Source organism: Schistocerca serialis, chromosome 2, assembly GCF_023864345.2.
Source record: "Schistocerca serialis cubense isolate TAMUIC-IGC-003099 chromosome 2, iqSchSeri2.2, whole genome shotgun sequence".
Lineage (NCBI taxonomy): Eukaryota > Metazoa > Arthropoda > Insecta > Orthoptera > Acrididae > Schistocerca > Schistocerca serialis.
Window position 1 is genome coordinate 804,980,846 of NC_064639.1, and position 12,985 is coordinate 804,993,830.

Below are 12,985 nucleotides of genomic sequence, written 5' to 3' on the forward strand. Positions count from 1 at the left end.
AACTACAGATTCGACCGTTCCACGAGCTCAGGAACGGCCGCGAGGCCTTCATCGAGCTCTGCAGGTCGACAGATGATAGTGTGGAAATTTCGGCAAGCGGTGGCTAAGGGTTAAGAGAAGCCAAATGCACTAAACACAAGAAAGTCGGGTAACCGAAGCACACAACTCATAACGAAAAGATTGCGGAATGCAGTGCGAAAGCAAAACTTCGAGAAGACCAACTCTGAAGCCATCGGCGAGCTAGGAATTATTCCGCACAAGAAGCGATCATGTAGGAAGAGCGAGCCGAGGCTGTCGCTCGACCACACAATAAATTTTTGCTTAATCCCAATTTGCAGTACCGGTTCGACACTAGAATACTGCGCCTTGGTTCTTCCAAAAGCGATAGTAATAAGCACGTCGACTGCAGTGTCATTTGGGGTAGTGAGTCAGACATGGAGAGGATATGGGGCGGGTGGAATATGCAACGACAGGGGCATTGCAGGGCGGCCGCCGGCTCCTTGCGCTGTGGCGCACCGGTGCCGGCGGCGGCCTGGCTGGGCTGCTGGTGCCTCCATGTAGAGCTGCCGCCGAGCCCAGGCAAAGTGCCGCTAACGAAGCGATTGCCTTTGGTGACATCTTTTGCAATAACGACTGCGCGAATCGACGGTATCTCGTAAGGAAGGAAAGAGCAGCAGCTGCCGCCGAGCCCAGGCGCCGTGCCGAACACGCAGAAGGTCCCCGGCTCGATTGCGGGCGGAAACCCGTTTTCGTCGCACTCAGCAAGACACTTGCTACGATCTCTACTGTGTTCATTTAAACCAACTTCAAACGTTCCATCAGCAGGGTGCACATGGCTCAAATGAAACATGAAACGGTTTCAGAACTGGTTGTCGGATTTTAGCGCTGACTTGGAGGCCTCGAAATGCGCGACACAGCCGCCGCCATGCGATTTGTTACCACACCGTTGTACAAAACGCAAGGGCTCGTCCGGGATTTGAACCCGGGACCTCCTGCACCCGAAGCAGGAATCATACCCCTAGACCAACGAGCCTATTCGTTCCGAAAACGCACTGCATGTGAATGACGCCACCTTTGATGGCCTCACCATGTAGGGCTGCAGCTCAGCCAGCGTTCTCCCTGTCTGTCGCGGTTGGATTGTTTCCATCGACGTCTTTTACTACAGGAACTTCACGAATCGGAGGGAGCTCGTAGCCGATGCCCTTGCTAACACGGAAGAGAAACTGTTGCTATTACGAGTCTCCGGGTGGTACATGAAAATGACCGTTGTTTCCGTCGTGTAGCGGTTATCACGCCTGCTTTACACGCAGAAGGTCCCCGGTTCGATGCCGGGCGGGAGCACAACAATTTTAATCTACATTTCGGATTTCATTTCCGAGATGACCTCACGTCCGCGTATGCAGAGACAAGCAATGTTGTATGCTAGACGGATAGGGCGTCATTTTACTGTCAAATACTTTTGCTCTCTTATTGCACCGGTATTTGGTAACTGAGAACGCCCCTAGCTCCATTATGGCTGGCAAAATTTATAATCCGGTTCTTCAGGGCTACTTCAAGTGCGCTTGCTACTGGCTTTCCTGAGCTCACCCTACTCGCCTTGTCACAGCTCTGTCAAAGTGTGATGCAAACTAATAATGAGAAACTCTTAGCCACGCTCAATCTTACATGCCACCCCTTGGTTGTTGCCGTCGCTAGTAAGATGAGGGTAGACTGTCGCACAATTAAGCTGAATCTCCACTCACGGTGCACATATCCCGCAAAGACAACCTTGTTTTCCGTTGCATGCAAAATTACCGTCTGCCTTTCTACCGAATTCCACCTACGTACTTTACTGGTGCCGCATTCTTGTTATATCCACGTGCTATAACAGGCGTCAACTCTTCATTGAGGAGCTGCAACCGGGGCTGAGTTCCACCTACTCTTCAGCACGGTCAAAATGGCAGGGCTCGTCCGGGATTTGAACCCGGGACCTCCTGCACCCAAAGCAGGAATCATACCCCTAGACCAACGAGCCACCTGGCTGGAGCAGTCAAGTTAATCCCAAGTAGTGGGCCTCACAGGGAACACAAACTTTCACGCGAATTCGCAAGATAAACGCTTTCTGCAGGCAGCACTCACCACTGATGAGAAGAATATTAAAGGCAACGAATAAAAAGCGAAATAACTTCATCGAGCACTGCTTATGAACAGCCGGCAGTGCCTCAGTTTCGGTATGTGGTTTCTCAGGGTTAAGAGAAGGCGAATGCACTAAACAAAAGAACATCGGGAAACCAAGCACCAACTCATAACGAAAAGATTGCACAATATACTGCAAGCAAAACTTCCAGAAGACGGATACTAAAGACGCCGCAGACAAAAGAATTATTCTATGCAGTAACGATTATCTAGGAAGCGTGAATTGCATGTGCTGCTCCACCACACAACTTCTTTTGATACTGTTTTACTTATTCTAAATTTTCATTACCTGATCGTCTCTAAAATACTGTGCGGTTATCACCTGGTTTCCAACAGCGATAGTAGTAAGTAAGTCGACTACAAAGTCTTTCAAAGTAGGTCAGACACAACAACAACAAAAAAAAAAAAATCGGAGCTGCGTGTAGCTCATGTCATTCTGCTTTCAATCGTGAATCTCCGGCTGGGAGTAGTGGCGTACTTCTGTAATCCAAGCTTCTGGGAGGCCGTTGTGTGGGAGAGATCTGGAAACAACTACAGATTCGACCGTTCCACGAGCTCAGGAACGGCCGCGAGGCCTTCATCGAGCTCTGCAGGTCGACAGATGATAGTGTGGAAATTTCGGCAAGCGGTGGCTAAGGGTTAAGAGAAGCCAAATGCACTAAACACAAGAAAGTCGGGTAACCGAAGCACACAACTCATAACGAAAAGATTGCGGAATGCAGTGCGAAAGCAAAACTTCGAGAAGACCAACTCTGAAGCCATCGGCGAGCTAGGAATTATTCCGCACAAGAAGCGATCATGTAGGAAGAGCGAGCCGAGGCTGTCGCTCGACCACACAATAAATTTTTGCTTAATCCCAATTTGCAGTACCGGTTCGACACTAGAATACTGCGCCTTGGTTCTTCCAAAAGCGATAGTAATAAGCACGTCGACTGCAGTGTCATTTGGGGTAGTGAGTCAGACATGGAGAGGATATGGGGCGGGTGGAATATGCAACGACAGGGGCATTGCAGGGCGGCCGCCGGCTCCTTGCGCTGTGGCGCACCGGTGCCGGCGGCGGCCTGGCTGGGCTGCTGGTGCCTCCATGTAGAGCTGCCGCCGAGCCCAGGCAAAGTGCCGCTAACGAAGCGATTGCCTTTGGTGACATCTTTTGCAATAACGACTGCGCGAATCGACGGTATCTCGTAAGGAAGGAAAGAGCAGCAGCTGCCGCCGAGCCCAGGCGCCGTGCCGAACACGCAGAAGGTCCCCGGCTCGATTGCGGGCGGAAACCCGTTTTCGTCGCACTCAGCAAGACACTTGCTACGATCTCTACTGTGTTCATTTAAACCAACTTCAAACGTTCCATCAGCAGGGTGCACATGGCTCAAATGAAACATGAAACGGTTTCAGAACTGGTTGTCGGATTTTAGCGCTGACTTGGAGGCCTCGAAATGCGCGACACAGCCGCCGCCATGCGATTTGTTACCACACCGTTGTACAAAACGCAAGGGCTCGTCCGGGATTTGAACCCGGGACCTCCTGCACCCGAAGCAGGAATCATACCCCTAGACCAACGAGCCTATTCGTTCCGAAAACGCACTGCATGTGAATGACGCCACCTTTGATGGCCTCACCATGTAGGGCTGCAGCTCAGCCAGCGTTCTCCCTGTCTGTCGCGGTTGGATTGTTTCCATCGACGTCTTTTACTACAGGAACTTCACGAATCGGAGGGAGCTCGTAGCCGATGCCCTTGCTAACACGGAAGAGAAACTGTTGCTATTACGAGTCTCCGGGTGGTACATGAAAATGACCGTTGTTTCCGTCGTGTAGCGGTTATCACGCCTGCTTTACACGCAGAAGGTCCCCGGTTCGATGCCGGGCGGGAGCACAACAATTTTAATCTACATTTCGGATTTCATTTCCGAGATGACCTCACGTCCGCGTATGCAGAGACAAGCAATGTTGTATGCTAGACGGATAGGGCGTCATTTTACTGTCAAATACTTTTGCTCTCTTATTGCACCGGTATTTGGTAACTGAGAACGAACCTAGCTCCATTATGGCTGGCAAAATTTATAATCCGGTTCTTCAGGGCTACTTCAAGTGCGCTTGCTACTGGCTTTCCTGAGCTCACCCTACTCGCCTTGTCACAGCTCTGTCAAAGTGTGATGCAAACTAATAATGAGAAACTCTTAGCCACGCTCAATCTTACATGCCACCCCTTGGTTGTTGCCGTCGCTAGTAAGATGAGGGTAGACTGTCGCACAATTAAGCTGAATCTCCACTCACGGTGCACATATCCCGCAAAGACAACCTTGTTTTCCGTTGCATGCAAAATTACCGTCTGCCTTTCTACCGAATTCCACCTACGTACTTTACTGGTGCCGCATTCTTGTTATATCCACGTGCTATAACAGGCGTCAACTCTTCATTGAGGAGCTGCAACCGGGGCTGAGTTCCACCTACTCTTCAGCACGGTCAAAATGGCAGGGCTCGTCCGGGATTTGAACCCGGGACCTCCTGCACCCAAAGCAGGAATCATACCCCTAGACCAACGAGCCACCTGGCTGGAGCAGTCAAGTTAATCCCAAGTAGTGGGCCTCACAGGGAACACAAACTTTCACGCGAATTCGCAAGATAAACGCTTTCTGCAGGCAGCACTCACCACTGATGAGAAGAATATTAAAGGCAACGAATAAAAAGCGAAATAACTTCATCGAGCACTGCTTATGAACAGCCGGCAGTGCCTCAGTTTCGGTATGTGGTTTCTCAGGGTTAAGAGAAGGCGAATGCACTAAACAAAAGAACATCGGGAAACCAAGCACCAACTCATAACGAAAAGATTGCACAATATACTGCAAGCAAAACTTCCAGAAGACGGATACTAAAGACGCCGCAGACAAAAGAATTATTCTATGCAGTAACGATTATCTAGGAAGCGTGAATTGCATGTGCTGCTCCACCACACAACTTCTTTTGATACTGTTTTACTTATTCTAAATTTTCATTACCTGATCGTCTCTAAAATACTGTGCGGTTATCACCTGGTTTCCAACAGCGATAGTAGTAAGTAAGTCGACTACAAAGTCTTTCAAAGTAGGTCAGACACAACAACAACAAAAAAAAAAAAAATCGGAGCTGCGTGTAGCTCATGTCATTCTGCTTTCAATCGTGAATCTCCGGCTGGGAGTAGTGGCGTACTTCTGTAATCCAAGCTTCTGGGAGGCCGTTGTGTGGGAGAGATCTGGAAACAACTACAGATTCGACCGTTCCACGAGCTCAGGAACGGCCGCGAGGCCTTCATCGAGCTCTGCAGGTCGACAGATGATAGTGTGGAAATTTCGGCAAGCGGTGGCTAAGGGTTAAGAGAAGCCAAATGCACTAAACACAAGAAAGTCGGGTAACCGAAGCACACAACTCATAACGAAAAGATTGCGGAATGCAGTGCGAAAGCAAAACTTCGAGAAGACCAACTCTGAAGCCATCGGCGAGCTAGGAATTATTCCGCACAAGAAGCGATCATGTAGGAAGAGCGAGCCGAGGCTGTCGCTCGACCACACAATAAATTTTTGCTTAATCCCAATTTGCAGTACCGGTTCGACACTAGAATACTGCGCCTTGGTTCTTCCAAAAGCGATAGTAATAAGCACGTCGACTGCAGTGTCATTTGGGGTAGTGAGTCAGACATGGAGAGGATATGGGGCGGGTGGAATATGCAACGACAGGGGCATTGCAGGGCGGCCGCCGGCTCCTTGCGCTGTGGCGCACCGGTGCCGGCGGCGGCCTGGCTGGGCTGCTGGTGCCTCCATGTAGAGCTGCCGCCGAGCCCAGGCAAAGTGCCGCTAACGAAGCGATTGCCTTTGGTGACATCTTTTGCAATAACGACTGCGCGAATCGACGGTATCTCGTAAGGAAGGAAAGAGCAGCAGCTGCCGCCGAGCCCAGGCGCCGTGCCGAACACGCAGAAGGTCCCCGGCTCGATTGCGGGCGGAAACCCGTTTTCGTCGCACTCAGCAAGACACTTGCTACGATCTCTACTGTGTTCATTTAAACCAACTTCAAACGTTCCATCAGCAGGGTGCACATGGCTCAAATGAAACATGAAACGGTTTCAGAACTGGTTGTCGGATTTTAGCGCTGACTTGGAGGCCTCGAAATGCGCGACACAGCCGCCGCCATGCGATTTGTTACCACACCGTTGTACAAAACGCAAGGGCTCGTCCGGGATTTGAACCCGGGACCTCCTGCACCCGAAGCAGGAATCATACCCCTAGACCAACGAGCCTATTCGTTCCGAAAACGCACTGCATGTGAATGACGCCACCTTTGATGGCCTCACCATGTAGGGCTGCAGCTCAGCCAGCGTTCTCCCTGTCTGTCGCGGTTGGATTGTTTCCATCGACGTCTTTTACTACAGGAACTTCACGAATCGGAGGGAGCTCGTAGCCGATGCCCTTGCTAACACGGAAGAGAAACTGTTGCTATTACGAGTCTCCGGGTGGTACATGAAAATGACCGTTGTTTCCGTCGTGTAGCGGTTATCACGCCTGCTTTACACGCAGAAGGTCCCCGGTTCGATGCCGGGCGGGAGCACAACAATTTTAATCTACATTTCGGATTTCATTTCCGAGATGACCTCACGTCCGCGTATGCAGAGACAAGCAATGTTGTATGCTAGACGGATAGGGCGTCATTTTACTGTCAAATACTTTTGCTCTCTTATTGCACCGGTATTTGGTAACTGAGAACGCCCCTAGCTCCATTATGGCTGGCAAAATTTATAATCCGGTTCTTCAGGGCTACTTCAAGTGCGCTTGCTACTGGCTTCCCTGAGCTCACCCTACTCGCCTTGTCACAGCTCTGTCAAAGTGTGATGCAAACTAATAATGAGAAACTCTTAGCCACGCTCAATCTTACATGCCACCCCTTGGTTGTTGCCGTCGCTAGTAAGATGAGGGTAGACTGTCGCACAATTAAGCTGAATCTCCACTCACGGTGCACATATCCCGCAAAGACAACCTTGTTTTCCGTTGCATGCAAAATTACCGTCTGCCTTTCTACCGAATTCCACCTACGTACTTTACTGGTGCCGCATTCTTGTTATATCCACGTGCTATAACAGGCGTCAACTCTTCATTGAGGAGCTGCAACCGGGGCTGAGTTCCACCTACTCTTCAGCACGGTCAAAATGGCAGGGCTCGTCCGGGATTTGAACCCGGGACCTCCTGCACCCAAAGCAGGAATCATACCCCTAGACCAACGAGCCACCTGGCTGGAGCAGTCAAGTTAATCCCAAGTAGTGGGCCTCACAGGGAACACAAACTTTCACGCGAATTCGCAAGATAAACGCTTTCTGCAGGCAGCACTCACCACTGATGAGAAGAATATTAAAGGCAACGAATAAAAAGCGAAATAACTTCATCGAGCACTGCTTATGAACAGCCGGCAGTGCCTCAGTTTCGGTATGTGGTTTCTCAGGGTTAAGAGAAGGCGAATGCACTAAACAAAAGAACATCGGGAAACCAAGCACCAACTCATAACGAAAAGATTGCACAATATACTGCAAGCAAAACTTCCAGAAGACGGATACTAAAGACGCCGCAGACAAAAGATATATTCTATGCAGTAACGATTATCTAGGAAGCGTGAATTGCATGTGCTGCTCCACCACACAACTTCTTTTGATACTGTTTTACTTATTCTAAATTTTCATTACCTGATCGTCTCTAAAATACTGTGCGGTTATCACCTGGTTTCCAACAGCGATAGTAGTAAGTAAGTCGACTACAAAGTCTTTCAAAGTAGGTCAGACACAACAACAACAAAAAAAAAAAAATCGGAGCTGCGTGTAGCTCATGTCATTCTGCTTTCAATCGTGAATCTCCGGCTGGGAGTAGTGGCGTACTTCTGTAATCCAAGCTTCTGGGAGGCCGTTGTGTGGGAGAGATCTGGAAACAACTACAGATTCGACCGTTCCACGAGCTCAGGAACGGCCGCGAGGCCTTCATCGAGCTCTGCAGGTCGACAGATGATAGTGTGGAAATTTCGGCAAGCGGTGGCTAAGGGTTAAGAGAAGCCAAACGCACTAAACACAAGAAAGTCGGGTAACCGAAGCACACAACTCATAACGAAAAGATTGCGGAATGCAGTGCGAAAGCAAAACTTCGAGAAGACCAACTCTGAAGCCATCGGCGAGCTAGGAATTATTCCGCACAAGAAGCGATCATGTAGGAAGAGCGAGCCGAGGCTGTCGCTCGACCACACAATAAATTTTTGCTTAATCCCAATTTGCAGTACCGGTTCGACACTAGAATACTGCGCCTTGGTTCTTCCAAAAGCGATAGTAATAAGCACGTCGACTGCAGTGTCATTTGGGGTAGTGAGTCAGACATGGAGAGGATATGGGGCGGGTGGAATATGCAACGACAGGGGCATTGCAGGGCGGCCGCCGGCTCCTTGCGCTGTGGCGCACCGGTGCCGGCGGCGGCCTGGCTGGGCTGCTGGTGCCTCCATGTAGAGCTGCCGCCGAGCCCAGGCAAAGTGCCGCTAACGAAGCGATTGCCTTTGGTGACATCTTTTGCAATAACGACTGCGCGAATCGACGGTATCTCGTAAGGAAGGAAAGAGCAGCAGCTGCCGCCGAGCCCAGGCGCCGTGCCGAACACGCAGAAGGTCCCCGGCTCGATTGCGGGCGGAAACCCGTTTTCGTCGCACTCAGCAAGACACTTGCTACGATCTCTACTGTGTTCATTTAAACCAACTTCAAACGTTCCATCAGCAGGGTGCACATGGCTCAAATGAAACATGAAACGGTTTCAGAACTGGTTGTCGGATTTTAGCGCTGACTTGGAGGCCTCGAAATGCGCGACACAGCCGCCGCCATGCGATTTGTTACCACACCGTTGTACAAAACGCAAGGGCTCGTCCGGGATTTGAACCCGGGACCTCCTGCACCCGAAGCAGGAATCATACCCCTAGACCAACGAGCCTATTCGTTCCGAAAACGCACTGCATGTGAATGACGCCACCTTTGATGGCCTCACCATGTAGGGCTGCAGCTCAGCCAGCGTTCTCCCTGTCTGTCGCGGTTGGATTGTTTCCATCGACGTCTTTTACTACAGGAACTTCACGAATCGGAGGGAGCTCGTAGCCGATGCCCTTGCTAACACAGAAGAGAAACTGTTGCTATTACGAGTCTCCGGGTGGTACATGAAAATGACCGTTGTTTCCGTGGTGTAGCGGTTATCACGTCTGCTTTACACGCAGAAGGTCCCCGGTTCGATGCCGGGCGGGAGCACAACAATTTTAATCTACATTTCGGATTTCATTTCCGAGATGACCTCACGTCCGCGTATGCAGAGACAAGCAATGTTGTATGCTAGACGGATAGGGCGTCATTTTACTGTCAAATACTTTTGCTCTCTTATTGCACCGGTATTTGGTAACTGAGAACGCCCCTAGCTCCATTATGGCTGGCAAAATTTATAATCCGGTTCTTCAGGGCTACTTCAAGTGCGCTTGCTACTGGCTTTCCTGAGCTCACCCTACTCGCCTTGTCACAGCTCTGTCAAAGTGTGATGCAAACTAATAATGAGAAACTCTTAGCCACGCTCAATCTTACATGCCACCCCTTGGTTGTTGCCGTCGCTAGTAAGATGAGGGTAGACTGTCGCACAATTAAGCTGAATCTCCACTCACGGTGCACATATCCCGCAAAGACAACCTTGTTTTCCGTTGCATGCAAAATTACCGTCTGCCTTTCTACCGAATTCCACCTACGTACTTTACTGGTGCCGCATTCTTGTTATATCCACGTGCTATAACAGGCGTCAACTCTTCATTGAGGAGCTGCAACCGGGGCTGAGTTCCACCTACTCTTCAGCACGGTCAAAATGGCAGGGCTCGTCCGGGATTTGAACCCGGGACCTCCTGCACCCAAAGCAGGAATCATACCCCTAGACCAACGAGCCACCTGGCTGGAGCAGTCAAGTTAATCCCAAGTAGTGGGCCTCACAGGGAACACAAACTTTCACGCGAATTCGCAAGATAAACGCTTTCTGCAGGCAGCACTCACCACTGATGAGAAGAATATTAAAGGCAACGAATAAAAAGCGAAATAACTTCATCGAGCACTGCTTATGAACAGCCGGCAGTGCCTCAGTTTCGGTATGTGGTTTCTCAGGGTTAAGAGAAGGCGAATGCACTAAACAAAAGAACATCGGGAAACCAAGCACCAACTCATAACGAAAAGATTGCACAATATACTGCAAGCAAAACTTCCAGAAGACGGATACTGAAGACGCCGCAGACAAAAGAATTATTCTATGCAGTAACGATTATCTAGGAAGCGTGAATTGCATGTGCTGCTCCACCACACAACTTCTTTTGATACTGTTTTACTTATTCTAAATTTTCATTACCTGATCGTCTCTAAAATACTGTGCGGTTATCACCTGGTTTCCAACAGCGATAGTAGTAAGTAAGTCGACTACAAAGTCTTTCAAAGTAGGTCAGACACAACAACAACAAAAAAAAAAAAAATCGGAGCTGCGTGTAGCTCATGTCATTCTGCTTTCAATCGTGAATCTCCGGCTGGGAGTAGTGGCGTACTTCTGTAATCCAAGCTTCTGGGAGGCCGTTGTGTGGGAGAGATCTGGAAACAACTACAGATTCGACCGTTCCACGAGCTCAGGAACGGCCGCGAGGCCTTCATCGAGCTCTGCAGGTCGACAGATGATAGTGTGGAAATTTCGGCAAGCGGTGGCTAAGGGTTAAGAGAAGCCAAACGCACTAAACACAAGAAAGTCGGGTAACCGAAGCACACAACTCATAACGAAAAGATTGCGGAATGCAGTGCGAAAGCAAAACTTCGAGAAGACCAACTCTGAAGCCATCGGCGAGCTAGGAATTATTCCGCACAAGAAGCGATCATGTAGGAAGAGCGAGCCGAGGCTGTCGCTCGACCACACAATAAATTTTTGCTTAATCCCAATTTGCAGTACCGGTTCGACACTAGAATACTGCGCCTTGGTTCTTCCAAAAGCGATAGTAATAAGCACGTCGACTGCAGTGTCATTTGGGGTAGTGAGTCAGACATGGAGAGGATATGAGGCGGGTGGAATATGCAACGACAGGGGCATTGCAGGGCGGCCGCCGGCTCCTTGCGCTGTGGCGCACCGGTGCCGGCGGCGGCCTGGCTGGGCTGCTGGTGCCTCCATGTAGAGCTGCCGCCGAGCCCAGGCAAAGTGCCGCTAACGAAGCGATTGCCTTTGGTGACATCTTTTGCAATAACGACTGCGCGAATCGACGGTATCTCGTAAGGAAGGAAAGAGCAGCAGCTGCCGCCGAGCCCAGGCGCCGTGCCGAACACGCAGAAGGTCCCCGGCTCGATTGCGGGCGGAAACCCGTTTTCGTCGCACTCGGCAAGACACTTGCTACGATCTCTACTGTGTTCATTTAAACCAACTTCAAACGTTCCATCAGCAGGGTGCACATGGCTCAAATGAAACATGAAACGGTTTCAGAACTGGTTGTCGGATTTTAGCGCTGACTTGGAGGCCTCGAAATGCGCGACACAGCCGCCGCCATGCGATTTGTTACCACACCGTTGTACAAAACGCAAGGGCTCGTCCGGGATTTGAACCCGGGACCTCCTGCACCCGAAGCAGGAATCATACCCCTAGACCAACGAGCCTATTCGTTCCGAAAACGCACTGCATGTCAATGACGCCACCTTTGATGGCCTCACCATGTAGGGCTGCAGCTCAGCCAGCGTTCTCCCTGTCTGTCGCGGTTGGATTGTTTCCATCGACGTCTTTTACTACAGGAACTTCACGAATCGGAGGGAGCTCGTAGCCGATGCCCTTGCTAACACAGAAGAGAAACTGTTGCTATTACGAGTCTCCGGGTGGTACATGAAAATGACCGTTGTTTCCGTGGTGTAGCGGTTATCACGCCTGCTTTACACGCAGAAGGTCCCCGGTTCGATGCCGGGCGGGAGCACAACAATTTTAATCTACATTTCGGATTTCATTTCCGAGATGACCTCACGTCCGCGTATGCAGAGACAAGCAATGTTGTATGCTAGACGGATAGGGCGTCATTTTACTGTCAAATACTGTTGCTCTCTTATTGCACTGGTATTTGGTAACTGAGAACGCCCCTAGCTCCATTATGGCTGGCAAAATTTATAATCCGGTTCTTCAGGGCTACTTCAAGTGCGCTTGCTACTGGCTTTCCTGAGCTCACCCTACTCGCCTTGTCACAGCTCTGTCAAAGTGTGATGCAAACTAATAATGAGAAACTCTTAGCCACGCTCAATCTTACATGCCACCCCTTGGTTGTTGCCGTCGCTAGTAAGATGAGGGTAGACTGTCGCACAATTAAGCTGAATCTCCACTCACGGTGCACACATCCCGCAAAGACAACCTTGTTTTCCGTTGCATGCAAAATTACCGTCTGCCTTTCTACCGAATTCCACCTACGTACTTTACTGGTGCCGCATTCTTGTTATATCCACGTGCTATAACAGGCGTCAACTCTTCATTGAGGAGCTGCAACCGGGGCTGAGTTCCACCTACTCTTCAGCACGGTCAAAATGGCAGGGCTCGTCCGGGATTTGAACCCGGGACCTCCTGCACCCAAAGCAGGAATCATACCCCTAGACCAACGAGCCACCTGGCTGGAGCAGTCAAGTTAATCCCAAGTAGTGGGCCTCACAGGGAACACAAACTTTCACGCGAATTCGCAAGATAAACGCTTTCTGCAGGCAGCACTCACCACTGATGAGAAGAATATTAAAGGCAACGAATAAAAAGCGAAATAACTT

The 12,985-nt window shown here is 50.1% G+C and overlaps 15 non-coding genes across 15 annotated transcripts; 5 read left to right on the forward strand and 10 right to left on the reverse strand.

The window, feature by feature from the left end:
* Positions 1-961: 961 nt before the first annotated feature.
* On the reverse strand, positions 962-1,033 carry Trnap-cgg (transfer RNA proline (anticodon CGG)). The gene has a single exon. It is a non-coding gene; the product is annotated as a tRNA-Pro (tRNA).
* A 235-nt stretch (positions 1,034-1,268) lies between these two features.
* Trnav-uac (transfer RNA valine (anticodon UAC)) lies at positions 1,269-1,341 on the forward strand. Its single transcript has one exon. It is a non-coding gene; the product is annotated as a tRNA-Val (tRNA).
* Positions 1,342-1,942: 601 nt separating this feature from the next.
* Trnap-ugg (transfer RNA proline (anticodon UGG)) lies at positions 1,943-2,014 on the reverse strand. Its single transcript has one exon. It is a non-coding gene; the product is annotated as a tRNA-Pro (tRNA).
* Positions 2,015-3,665: 1,651 nt separating this feature from the next.
* On the reverse strand, positions 3,666-3,737 carry Trnap-cgg (transfer RNA proline (anticodon CGG)). The gene has a single exon. It is a non-coding gene; the product is annotated as a tRNA-Pro (tRNA).
* Positions 3,738-3,972: 235 nt separating this feature from the next.
* Trnav-uac (transfer RNA valine (anticodon UAC)) lies at positions 3,973-4,045 on the forward strand. The gene has a single exon. It is a non-coding gene; the product is annotated as a tRNA-Val (tRNA).
* Positions 4,046-4,646: 601 nt separating this feature from the next.
* Positions 4,647-4,718, reverse strand: Trnap-ugg (transfer RNA proline (anticodon UGG)). Its single transcript has one exon. It is a non-coding gene; the product is annotated as a tRNA-Pro (tRNA).
* A 1,652-nt stretch (positions 4,719-6,370) lies between these two features.
* Positions 6,371-6,442, reverse strand: Trnap-cgg (transfer RNA proline (anticodon CGG)). Its single transcript has one exon. It is a non-coding gene; the product is annotated as a tRNA-Pro (tRNA).
* Positions 6,443-6,677: 235 nt separating this feature from the next.
* On the forward strand, positions 6,678-6,750 carry Trnav-uac (transfer RNA valine (anticodon UAC)). The gene has a single exon. It is a non-coding gene; the product is annotated as a tRNA-Val (tRNA).
* Positions 6,751-7,351: 601 nt separating this feature from the next.
* On the reverse strand, positions 7,352-7,423 carry Trnap-ugg (transfer RNA proline (anticodon UGG)). The gene has a single exon. It is a non-coding gene; the product is annotated as a tRNA-Pro (tRNA).
* Positions 7,424-9,074: 1,651 nt separating this feature from the next.
* Trnap-cgg (transfer RNA proline (anticodon CGG)) lies at positions 9,075-9,146 on the reverse strand. Its single transcript has one exon. It is a non-coding gene; the product is annotated as a tRNA-Pro (tRNA).
* Positions 9,147-9,381: 235 nt separating this feature from the next.
* On the forward strand, positions 9,382-9,454 carry Trnav-uac (transfer RNA valine (anticodon UAC)). The gene has a single exon. It is a non-coding gene; the product is annotated as a tRNA-Val (tRNA).
* Positions 9,455-10,055: 601 nt separating this feature from the next.
* Trnap-ugg (transfer RNA proline (anticodon UGG)) lies at positions 10,056-10,127 on the reverse strand. Its single transcript has one exon. It is a non-coding gene; the product is annotated as a tRNA-Pro (tRNA).
* Positions 10,128-11,779: 1,652 nt separating this feature from the next.
* Positions 11,780-11,851, reverse strand: Trnap-cgg (transfer RNA proline (anticodon CGG)). The gene has a single exon. It is a non-coding gene; the product is annotated as a tRNA-Pro (tRNA).
* Positions 11,852-12,086: 235 nt separating this feature from the next.
* Positions 12,087-12,159, forward strand: Trnav-uac (transfer RNA valine (anticodon UAC)). Its single transcript has one exon. It is a non-coding gene; the product is annotated as a tRNA-Val (tRNA).
* A 601-nt stretch (positions 12,160-12,760) lies between these two features.
* Positions 12,761-12,832, reverse strand: Trnap-ugg (transfer RNA proline (anticodon UGG)). The gene has a single exon. It is a non-coding gene; the product is annotated as a tRNA-Pro (tRNA).
* Positions 12,833-12,985: the final 153 nt, after the last annotated feature.